Raw genomic sequence first — 12143 nt, 5'->3', positions numbered from 1 at the left:
AATTAGATAAAAATTTTAAAATTTAAGAAAAAAAAAAAAGGGAAGACAGCTGAAAGTAAAGCAAGCCTGTTCTGGAAAAGAGTTAGCTGTAGCACATGACAGATCTACCGAAGACAGCTAGCCTACTTCAGAGCATCAGATTGAAGCTAACAGCGTTTTAGAAAGGCAGCCAGAGGGCGCCTGGGTGGCGCAGTCGGTTAAGCGTCCGACTTCAGCCAGGTCACGATCTCGCGGTCCGTGAGGTAGAGCCCCCGCGTCAGGCTCTGGGCTGATGGCTCAGAGCCTGGAGCCTGTTTCCGATTCTGTGTCTCCCTCTCTCTCTGCCCCTCCCCCGTTCATGCTCTGTCTCTCTCTGTCCCAAAAAAAATAAATAAAAACGTTGAGAAAAAGAAAAGCAGCCAGAAACAGGTAGTCCTGGAATGAGGATGACAGAGTAACCAAAATGTGGAGAGAAATGGATAAAAACCTGAACTCCATTACCCAAAACACCCCACTTCTCTCGACAGACAGAAAGCCAGGAACAAGCTGGAATGTCTTAAAAACAGAATTGGGATTCCAGACTTACACAGCCAGTTTTCATTTTAGGCTGCCTGCTAGAAGTAGTGGTAAAGTACTAAAGCAATCTTTTAAATTCTCGTGTCTTTCAAATCCTCGTGTCATTCTATGGCCCCCAAATTTTGATCATTTGTAGCGACTGTATATTTAAAAGTGCTTAATTAAGTGATTAATATTAATTACTACCACGCTTCATGATTTCTCAGAGACTCAGATGCCATTCACAGATTGCTGAAACAGTAAAAATAAGACTAAGAATATGTGTGAAGTCTGCTTATAAATAAAAATAAACAAACTCAAAAGACTATGTAATTGTCTAATAACCATCTGCTGTCCCCAGCCATTCTTGGTTTAAGTAATTATAATCAAGACACCTAGTTTCGATTGTTATTTTTTAAAAAAATCAACCAAACCAATATTCAACTAGATAACTAGAATTTATTAGCAGGGTGAATTAAAGATTTAAAAATAATGAAGTTAAACATTTAAAGTTTAAAAATTTTTTTTTCAACGTTTATTTATCTTTGGGACAGAGAGAGACAGAGCATGAACGGGGGAGGGGCAGAGAGAGAGGGAGACACAGAATCGGAAACAGGCTCCAGGCTCTGAGCCATCAGCCCAGAGCCCGACGCGGGGCTCGAACTCCCGGACCGCGAGATCGTGACCTGGCTGAAGTCGGACGCTTAACTGACTGCGCCACCCAGGCGCCCCAGAGTTTTAGAGCTCTTATCGACAAATATTAAGTTAGCCACACAAAATCCTCAATAACATTAATACTTAATGCAAGTTTTGTTCATTTCTTAACAATTACATTTCTGCATCCCTGCTGTCTCCACTCAAATCTAGAACCACAGATCTGACTTCCCGGTAAGCATCTCCACTTAGCTACCTCACAGCCATCTCAAGCTAAAGTATCCAGTCCAGTACTATTGACTTGCCTCCTAAACGTGTTCATGATAGTCCTCTTTATGTCAATACATGGCACCAACATCTACCGAATTGTTCAAGTCAAAAATTTTGCAGTTGGTTTTAGTTCCTCCTTTCACCTTATCCTCCACCGTCCCAAATCAAAGCCATCAGCAAGCACCGTTGGGTTTACCTATAAAATACACCCTGATCCATATCTACTGCTACGCATCCTACTTCCAGCTATTCACCACCAACCATTCATGCCCCCTTCCATGCCGCTATCAGATTATGTCCATCCGATCCTATTGTTTAACATCTTTGTCCTTCCTGAACCAAGGTTCCCTCCTCAAGTCACAACACTCCCACATGCCTTCTGCTGTAAAGGCTTCACCTTCTCCCACAATCCTCACCCTGATGATAAAGGGAGAACGGTCTGCTTCTTTACTATCCAGACACAAACCTCACCACTCTTCACAATTTAACCAATGCTGTCTAGCATTCCCAGGTCTTTTCCTTTCCAACTCGCCTAACACTATTCAAATCCTAGCAATCATCAGAGCCCATTTCAGGGTCTATCTATTCCATGACACCTTTTCCTATAATTCTCACTCATGCTGACCTTGACCTTCTCTGAACTTAATAATATGACTCACACATTTAATTCTGACACTGCTACTTACTTATTTCATGTATGCATATCTGTTCTCCCTCAAATGCAATAGAATGCTAGTTCCTGGAGGCCAGGAAGTATTTACTGCAGTAAATATTCTATTTACAGTGCTCTATACTCTGTAGGAATTTACTAAATATTGAACAAATTAAATAATCCTTTATAAGATGTTCCTTGGTGTTTACCACAGTTTTTTTTTGCCCATAATAGGCACTGACTAAATACCCAACGAATAAAAAGCTTTATAAATGTAAGGAGAAGAAAAATATAATCTGAAAAAAAGATATCATTTCTAAATATAATTTGGAACTTATCAACATGTCAGAATTCTGCTTTAAAATTAATTCTGATATTCCACAGGGATCTTCAAAGGTGCTGCATTATTTACTGTGAATTATTCTTGAAGAACAAAGCTTGTTTGATGATAACAATGGAAACAGCCGTAAGAGCAATTTTTCCCTTAAAAAAATCTTATGTTCTTTACCCAAGGAGATTGAAGGCCAATATTTTTAAAGCAAACATTAGGAATATCGCCTTCAAATGGGACAAAAGCATTCCTAGGACTGAAATAAGCTGCTCCTTAGTGTGTTTAGTTTCAAAAATAATATTTGCAAATTCCTCCAAAACAACACTCTTATCTTGAAGAATTAAAAAAAACTTGCAAATATAGTATGGATATCTTTTACATAGATTTCTTTGGCATATCAAAAATACGATATAGTTTCACTAGTTTTCCTCTACTGTCTGATAAATTCAAAGTGCATCCAAAAGGGGGGGGGGGGAGATACCTCTTTTGCCTAATCACGCACCTACTTCCTGAAGCACACAGGCTCTGTGGGATGCCTTACAGGGTTCCATGAACTTTGAGACTTTGGACCAGAAATTAGATACTTCCCTAGGGAATAAAATTCTTTTTTTATCACTTTTGCTTCCTGCGTTCTTATTCTTTATGTTGGCAAAAGACAAAATGCACACTGGACATTTGATGACACATAGACATCAAAGGACTTTATTACTGGCAAAAGACAAAATGCACACTGGGCATTCGATGACACATAGACATCAAAGGACTTCATTAAAACTCTCTTATTTTTATAGACCGCATACCTTGTCTTTTTATGAAATGGTAATATTGCAAAATGAATAAATTCACCTGCTTATCCTATGATGTAAATGCTTCTCTGTTAAAAATAATGCACATTTAGTGAAGAAAATGGAAGCCTCATACATTACTGGTGGAGATGTTAAAATGATGCATCAGCTTTTACAAATAGCTCAGTTTACCATATGACCTAGAAATTCTACTGTCTGGACTTTATATATATTATATATTTTATATATATATATTATATATATAATATGTAATATAATATACATATAATATATTATATACATTATATATATTATAACATATAATATAAATATACTCAAATCCCATAATGATTATTTACTTTACTTAAAAACACGATCTTCATTTGTAAGTGTAGCCTGGCAAAAATATTATGTGCCAAAGTGCTATGTGCCTGTGTTTACTCTTGTATCTAAAGCAGTACAATCTACAAAATGCCCTTTGGATAAGCCAAACCTTCAAAAGAACAAAGTTCTCCTTATCATTAGACTGAGAATGAACGTGTCAACATGGGCAAGATGCTTCATTTGTCAATTGTTAAAAGATACTGCCTCAGACTGTTGGTAAGTCAGCACTACCCCTCAGTTCTGATCTGCCTCAGATCTTCCTTCCGGGTTTTCAGACCCCGGCCACGGTGTCCAGGTTGGCTCCAGTCTTCTCTTTAAATAGTTCAAACTGTGACCACCTCCTCTTCTAAGTTTATAGCATTCTCTTGGGAATTAATTAAACACAGTTGCTGTGATCAACCTTATATTCTTGAATTTCTCATGTATTCATATGATGACTTCCCAATTATATTTGACAGTTTTTGAAGAAAGAACTAAGTGTTATATCTCTTTGTTAGTACCACAGTATTAAACACAGTGCCCTCTGTATGTGGTATATACCACGTAAGATATATTTTTGTTAATATTAAATACATTATGTAAAAGTTGTCTTGATACTCTTACCTATAACAGCAATTTTGCAATATAATGTAAGAAAAACTCAGTCTCTCAGACAAAAGGAACTCTGAGAGAAATAAGACATAAGGGAACTAGCATCTGTGGACAGCTGACAGGGTGTCACCATAATTATCATATTTGATCATTAATTAATCAAGACTCACTTGGAAATGCAAGTTCAAGAAATATGAAATTGATCTGCCACTGGACCCATTTTCAGGTATTACTTGACAGACAAAACAGCATATATTTCTAAAAGAAACAGTACCGTAGCATAACACAAAAAGGACAGGAAGATAAGGATGGTGACAATATATTAAAACAGGACAGGGGCATCTGGGTGGCTCAGTTGGCTGAGCATCTGACTTCAACTCAGGTCATGATGTCATCATTCATGAATTCGGGCCCCATGTCAGGCTCTCTGCTGTCAGTACAGAGCTCACTTCAGATAGATCCTCTGTCTCCCTCTCTCTCTGCCCCTCCCCCCACCAAAAAAATAAACATTTTTAAAAAGACTGAAAATTAAAAAAAAAAAAATAGCACATAACATTCACTTTGCAATTTCTGAATGCCAAGCAAGAGGCTGAATAGTTTACATCTGTTACCTCCATTCTAATCCCAGCTCTAGAACTTTCTCGCTAAACACATAAGTGGCATCAGTTCTCTGAACCTTAGTTTCTCCATGTGCAAACTAGAAATGATTCTTAAATGACCTATCTCGCATGGTTGTGGTAAGGCTCGAGTCAGAGGAGGCATGCAAAGTTAGGAAAAAATGTTGAAAAATCTATTGAGCATTAGGCAAATTCAATTCATAGCCTTTTTAAGAAAAACAATTTCTAGGGGCACCTGGGAGGCTCAGTCGGTTGAGCGTCCAACTCTGGCTCGGGTCATGATCTCACGGTTTGTGGGTTCGAGCCCGGCATCGGGCTCTGAGCTGTCAGCTCGGAGCCTGGAGCCTGCTTCAGACTCTGTGTCTCCTTCTCTCTGTGCCCCTCCCCCACTTGGGCTCTGTCTCTCTCTGTCTCTCAAAAATAAATAAATGTAAAACCACAATTTTTTTTAAAAGAAAAAAACAATTTCTAAAGCAATTATTTGAAAAGCAGATATTTTTGTGTTAATGAAATTATTGGAAATATTTCGTTAGAGGTGCCCCCTTCACGCCAACTCAGTCCATCAATGCCTCCTGTGTCCAGGACAGGGTCGAACTAATTCCCTGTGAGCCATTCCAGGCAGGCATGTATAACCTATCACCTCCAATAATATAAACAAGCTGAGCTCTGACTATTTTTGGAATTCAATTAAAAAGAAAAAAAAGTTTCAACATCTAATAACACTAACCCAGATTTCCTGCCAAAGGTACTCTTTAATTTTGTGATATAAGAGGATTTTACTAAAATGTCAAACAAACCTAAAGTGTTTACAATAAATATTACATCAAGGCTAACCATACTTAACTGATAGGGAAAAAAAAAACCTTTACTTTTACTAAGGATGCTGCTATGCCAGTAAGTCCAGCTTTTTCAGAAAGAAAAGCTATAAGAACAGAAATACTAAGATTACAAAAGCAAACTCAGTAAGGGCATGTAGTGTGGCACTCGGCCCAGAGGCTTCAGTAGGCACACATGCTTGAGATGTATTTACGTGACGGCTCCAGAGTATTTAAATTTGAGAGTTCCCAACCATGTGTCTAGCACATTTCACCGAACACTAAAAACATTCTGAGATACTAGAACCAAGGCTCCTGTCCTACGAGTATCCTTTACCTAATAGCATTTGTACTAATTGTTTTAAAGCTTACACAGTCAAAACTCTTGCAAATAACTCTACTGTGTTCTTTTCAGATGAAAGCAATTCGAGTCCAAAAACTGGTTTTTACTTAACCACCTGTCTTTTACTAACCATTTCTTTACAAGAACTAAACATCAAACACAGGGTGCTATAGATAAGTCATGTGTTTTCCAGCAGATGGCCCCTTGTAATGGCCAGGTTCATCTAACACCAAACATCCTCTAGAACCTACAATCCTACACAACTGTGGGTTTTCCTTCTTTATGTTCTTATCAACATAATTTTTGAAAATACATTAATAATATACAATGAAAATAGTGTAATTTGCATTGCAGCTTTGAGGGGAAAAAAGCAGAAATGCAGAAATAGTCATAACAAAATTTCCTAAAATAAAATGTATAGCCTGTAATATGCATTATAATAGCAGTTTACCCAATACAAAACCCAAAGGAATCGCTGCTGTGTATTCAATTACAATTTATAAAAATGTAAACATATGTGTAAATAATATAAACAATATGACAATTTATATTATTAATGTACTTTTTTTAAATTTTTTTAACGTTTATTTATTTTTGATACAGAGAGAGACATAGCATGAACAGGGGAGGGGCAGAGAGAGAGGGAGACACAGAATCGGAAGCAGGCTCCAGGCTCTGAGCCATCAGCCCAGAGCCCAACGCGACTCTCGAACTCACAGACCGCAAGATAGTGACCTGAGCTGAAGTCGGACGCCTAACCGACTGAGCCACCCAGGCGCCCCTTATTAATGTACTTTTAAGAAAATGAAAATGATACTTTCAATTTGCCTACTCATGGATCAAAGCCTACGGTGTTACACATCCTTCAGAAAAAAAGTCTTCAGTGAGAGCTTTTCCTTTCTTTTTTAAAGATTTTATTTTTAAGTTATCTCTATACCCAACATGGGGCTGGAACTCACAAACCTGAGATCAAGACTCACATGCTCTACCGACTAAGCCATCCAGACATCCCAAGAGCTTCTCTTTAAAAACTAGCATTTGTGATAACTGATTCCCTTAGTTAGAAAAATGAATTGCTATGCTTTCTTGCACATTTAGAATAAAAGAAGTGAGTTCACAACACTGATAGGATAGCTTGAAATCAGGAAGGGTGATATCTCTGGTTTTGTTCTTTTTTCTCAGGACTGCTTTGGCTATTGGGGTCTTTTGTGTTTGCATACAAACCTTAGGATTGTTTCTTCTATTTCTATGAAGAATGACTTTGCTATTTTGATGGGGAATGCATTGAATCTGTAGATGGCTTTTGAGTGGTACAGCTACTTTAACAACATGAAATATTCCAATCGATGAACACAGGGTGTCTTTCCATTTGTTTGTGTCTTTGATTTCTTTCAGCAAAGTCTTAAGAGTTTTCTCCCTACAGATCTTTCACTTTCTTGGTAAAATTTATTCCTAAGTATTTTGTGAATGGGATAGTTTTCTTTATTTCTTTTTCTAATGTCTCATGATCTCTGTAAGTTGATTTTGTTAACCTGCTACTTTACTGAAATCATTGATTAATCCAAGAAGTTTTTTGATCGATTATTTAAAGTTTTCTACATATAAGATCATATCATCACCAAGCCATAGTAATAAAAAATACTGGCACAAAAATAGACACATAGACCAGAACAGAGAGCCCAGAATTAAATCTCAGCATATACAGTCAACTAATATTCAACAAGAGAACCAAGAACACCCAATGGGTAAAAGATATTCTCTTCAAACGGTACTGGGAAATTTAGAGGAACACATGCAAAATAATGAACCTGGACATCTAACTCACAACGCTTACAAAAGTTAACTCAGAATGGATCAAAGACTTAAATATAACACCTGATACCAAGAAACTCCTAGAAGATAGGAAAGAAGCTCATTGATACTTAGCAATGATTCTTTATACCTGACACCAAAAGCACAAACAACAAAAGCAAAAATCAACAAACAGGACTACATCAAACTCAAAAGCTTCTGCACAGCAAAAGAAACTAACAAAATAAAAAGGTAGCCTTCAAAATGGGAAATATTTTTTGTAAACCACATATCAGATACAGGGTTAATATCCAAAAATATACAGAGAACTAACACAACTTAATAATGAATAAACACTCTCATTTTTTAAATGGGCAGAAGAACTAAAGAGACATTTTTCCAAAGAGGACATCAAAATAGTTAAAAAGCACATGAGCAGATGCTCAACATCACTAATCATCAGGGAAATGCAAATGAAAACCGCACTGAGATATCACCTCATACCCGCTGGAATGGCTATCATCAAGAAGACAAGAGACAGCAGGTGCTGTCGAGAACATGGGAATGTAAATTAGTCCAACCACTATGGAAAACAATATGGAGGTCACTCAAAAACTTGAAAATATACCTACCATACATTCCAGCAACTCCATTTCTGGGAATATACTCAAAGGAAATGAAAACAGGAATTCAATGAGATACACACACCTCCATGTTTATTGCAACACTATTGACAATAGCCACGATAGGAAAGCAACCAAATGCCCATTAATGGATGAGTGGATTAAAAAAGATGTGATATATATGCACAATAAAATATTACTTAGCCATGAGAAAGGAGGCTATCCTATCATTTGCAAAATCACAGATGGACCTTGAAAACATTATGCTAAATGGGATAAGCCAGACAAAGAGAAGTACTATAGGGTATCACTTATACATGGAATCTTAAAAGACCAAACATGCTAAAAATAAAAATTTAAAAAAAAAAACCAGAAAATAAAATGGTGGTTACCAGGAAATGGAAGAGTAGAGAGTAGGGGTGTTAAATGGATGCTGTTTAAGTGTATAAACTTGTAATGAGTACTAAAATAGCCATAGAGATTAAATGTACAGTTTGTTGAACAATAATAATAATAATGTACTGCAAGTATGTAATGTGATAAATATCATTACAATGGCAACTATATTACATATATAAGTGTATCAAAGTAACACAATATACACCTTAAATTTATACAAGGTTACATGTTAAATTTATCCAATTAAAAAAACTGATAGGAAATGATGAAAGTTTGAAGAATCATACTTCCTAATTCCAAGACTTACTAAAAAGCTACAAAAATCAACTCAGTATAGTATTAAAAATGAACACACACATAAATAAATGGAACAGTTGAGAAAGTACAGAAATAGATTTACACAAATACAGGAAATGGATTTTGACAGAGTACAAAAGCAATTCAATAGAGAAAGGATAATCTTCCAACAAATAGTCCTGGATTAACTGAATATCCACAGGAAAAAAATGGACATCAACCCATACCTCATATCTTTATAAAAATTAACTGAAAATGAATCATAGACCTATTTCTAAAACCTAAAACTACAAAACCTATAGAAGAAAAAACAGGAGGAAATCTTGATGACCTTACACTAAGCCAAGAGTTCTTAGATACAACACTAAAGTCATAATCCATAAAAGAAAAACATTGATAAGGTGGACTTTATAAAAATTTTAAACATCTGCTCTGCAAAAAGGACCTTTATGTGAATGGGAGAAAATTTTTGCAAATCACTTATCTGACAAAAGGTTTCTATCCAGAATACATAAACAACTCTCAAAATTCAGCGACAAGAAACTAAGCAACCCAGTTAAAAAGGGGGCACAAAAAGGGGCACCTGGGTGGCTCAGTCACTTAAGTGTTCAACTCTTGATTGGACAGGTTCGTGGGATCAAGCCCTGCATCAGGCTTTGTGCTCACAGCTCAGAGTCTGCTTGGGATTCTCTCTCTCCCTCTCTCTCTGCCTTTCCTCCACTCGAACTATCTCTCTTTCTCACTCTCTCAAAATAAATAAACTTTTTAAAAAAGTGGGCAAAACATGCGAACAGATAATTCACCCATGCATACACACAGATGGCAAATAAGCATGTGAAAAAAATGCTCAACATTATTATTCACTAGGGAAAACAGAAATTAAAACCACAATCACTACACGCCTACTAGAATATCTAGAAAAGACAAAAAAAATTATGAAACAACATGCTGGCACAGATACAGAGCAGTTAGAACTCCCTTACATTGCTAGAGATGGTTCTTACCATAGAGATTGCTAGAAATGGTTCTTACCATAGAACCATTTATATAACATATAAACAGGTACTTACCATATAACCAGAAATCACACTCCTCTAAGTATTTACCCAAGAGAAATGAAAAGTTATGATTACACAAGAACCTATCCATGAATATTTAAAACTTCCTTGGTCATAATTGCTAGAAAACAAAAACAACAACCCGAAGGCCCATCAGCAAGTATAAACAAACAATGGTATCCATCCAATGGAATATAGCTCAGTAGTAAAAAGGAATGAACTACTACTGATACATGCAACAACATGAATAATTCCCAAACATATTTTGCTAAGTGAAACAAAAGTCAGACCCAAAAGGCTACATACTGTAGGATTCCACTTATATGACATTCTGGAAAAGGCAAGACTGTACGGACCACTTACATGACATTCTGGAAGAGGCAAAACCATAGGGATACACAACAAATCTGTGGTTCTTATATATGGTCAGGTTTTTTTCACAAAGGGATCAAGGCTTGTCAATGAGGAAAGCAAAGTCGTGAACAATGGTGTGGGAACAATAAATACAGGGCAGAAATGAACCTCAGCCTCTACCTAATATTACGTACAAAGATTAATTTGAGATGCATCACAGACCTAATCATAAATGCTAAAACTTTAAAACTTCCAGAAGAAACACTAGGAGATTATCTTAACAACCTTGGGGGTATAGAAACATTGCTTGCCACATAAAAATAAATACTCAAAAGAGAAAAAGATTTGTAGGTTGCATTTCATCAAAATCTTAAAACTTGGGATCATCAAAAGAAACATTAAAACATGAAAAGACAAGTGAGATACTGGAAGGTAATATCTGTGATACATATGTACAACAAGGGATTTATATCCAGAATATCTAAAGAACTCTTACAAATCAATAATAAAAACACAAAGAATCCCAATTTTTTAATGGGCAAACACTTGAAGAGACACTTCACAAAAGAAGATATAGGAATGACTAATAAGAACATGAAAAGTGCTGAATATCATTAATCACCAAGAAAACATTAATTAAAACCACAGTGAAATACCTTTTTAAAACAACTAGAGTGACTAAAATTTAAAAGACTGACAATACCAAATATTGCAGAGGATGTAGAACAATGGAAATTCTCATATATTGGTCATGAAAATATAATATGATGCAGCCATTTTGGAAAAATGGAAAAAATGTTGATAGTTTTTTTTATAAACATACACCTACACCATGACCTAGCAAATTCACTCTTAACTTTCATTTCTTAAAGAGAAAGGAAAACTTACGTCAACAAAATACTCATACAATAATACTTGCTGCAATTTTATTTACGACAGCCCAAAACTGGAAACAACCCAAATATCCATCCACTCACAATCTAGCAAATTGTGGTGTAATTATAAAATAGAATACTATCTCACCATAAAAAAGAATGAATTACCAACATGTTGTGAATACACAACAACATGGATGACTATCAAAACACTATTTTGGGGGCGCCTGGGTGGCGCAGTCGGTTAAGCGTCCGACTTCAGCCAGGTCACGATCTCGCGGTCCGTGAGTTCGAGCCCCACGTCAGGCTCTGGGCTGATGGCTCAGAGCCTGGAGCCTGTTTCCGATTCTGTGTCTCCCTCTCTCTCTGCCCCTCCCCCATTCATGCTCTGTCTCTCTGTCCCCAAAATAAATAAACGTTGAAAAAAAATTTAAAAAAAAAAACACTATTTTGAGTGAAATAAGCCAACCACCAAACACTACATATTGAATGATTCCATTGAGAGGAAACTCAAGCCCAAGTGAAAGTAATCTATGATGATAGGATTGGAACAATGGTAGCCCATGGAGTGGAAACTGAAAGAGGGCATAAAAGAACTTTCTGGAATAATGAAATATTTTAAGTTGTTCTTTTTTTTTAAGTTTATTTAGAGAGAGAGAGAGAGAGAGAGACGACCAGGGAGGGGCAAAGAGAGGGGGAAAGACAGAGTCCCAACTGGGTTCCGCCTGTCAGCAGGGAGCCGGAGGTGGGGCTCCATCTCACAACCTTGA

At 36.6% G+C, this 12143-nt stretch overlaps 1 protein-coding gene across 1 annotated transcript in view; it reads right to left on the bottom strand.

The window, feature by feature from the left end:
* Positions 1 to 12143, bottom strand: part of CCDC171 (coiled-coil domain containing 171) — a 315466-nt gene that overhangs the window by 175171 nt on the left and 128152 nt on the right.

This window comes from Prionailurus bengalensis, chromosome D4 (genome assembly GCF_016509475.1).
Source record: "Prionailurus bengalensis isolate Pbe53 chromosome D4, Fcat_Pben_1.1_paternal_pri, whole genome shotgun sequence".
In the NCBI taxonomy this organism is placed as follows: Eukaryota; Metazoa; Chordata; class Mammalia; order Carnivora; family Felidae; genus Prionailurus; species Prionailurus bengalensis.
This window is presented reverse-complemented; position numbering and strand designations above follow the sequence as displayed.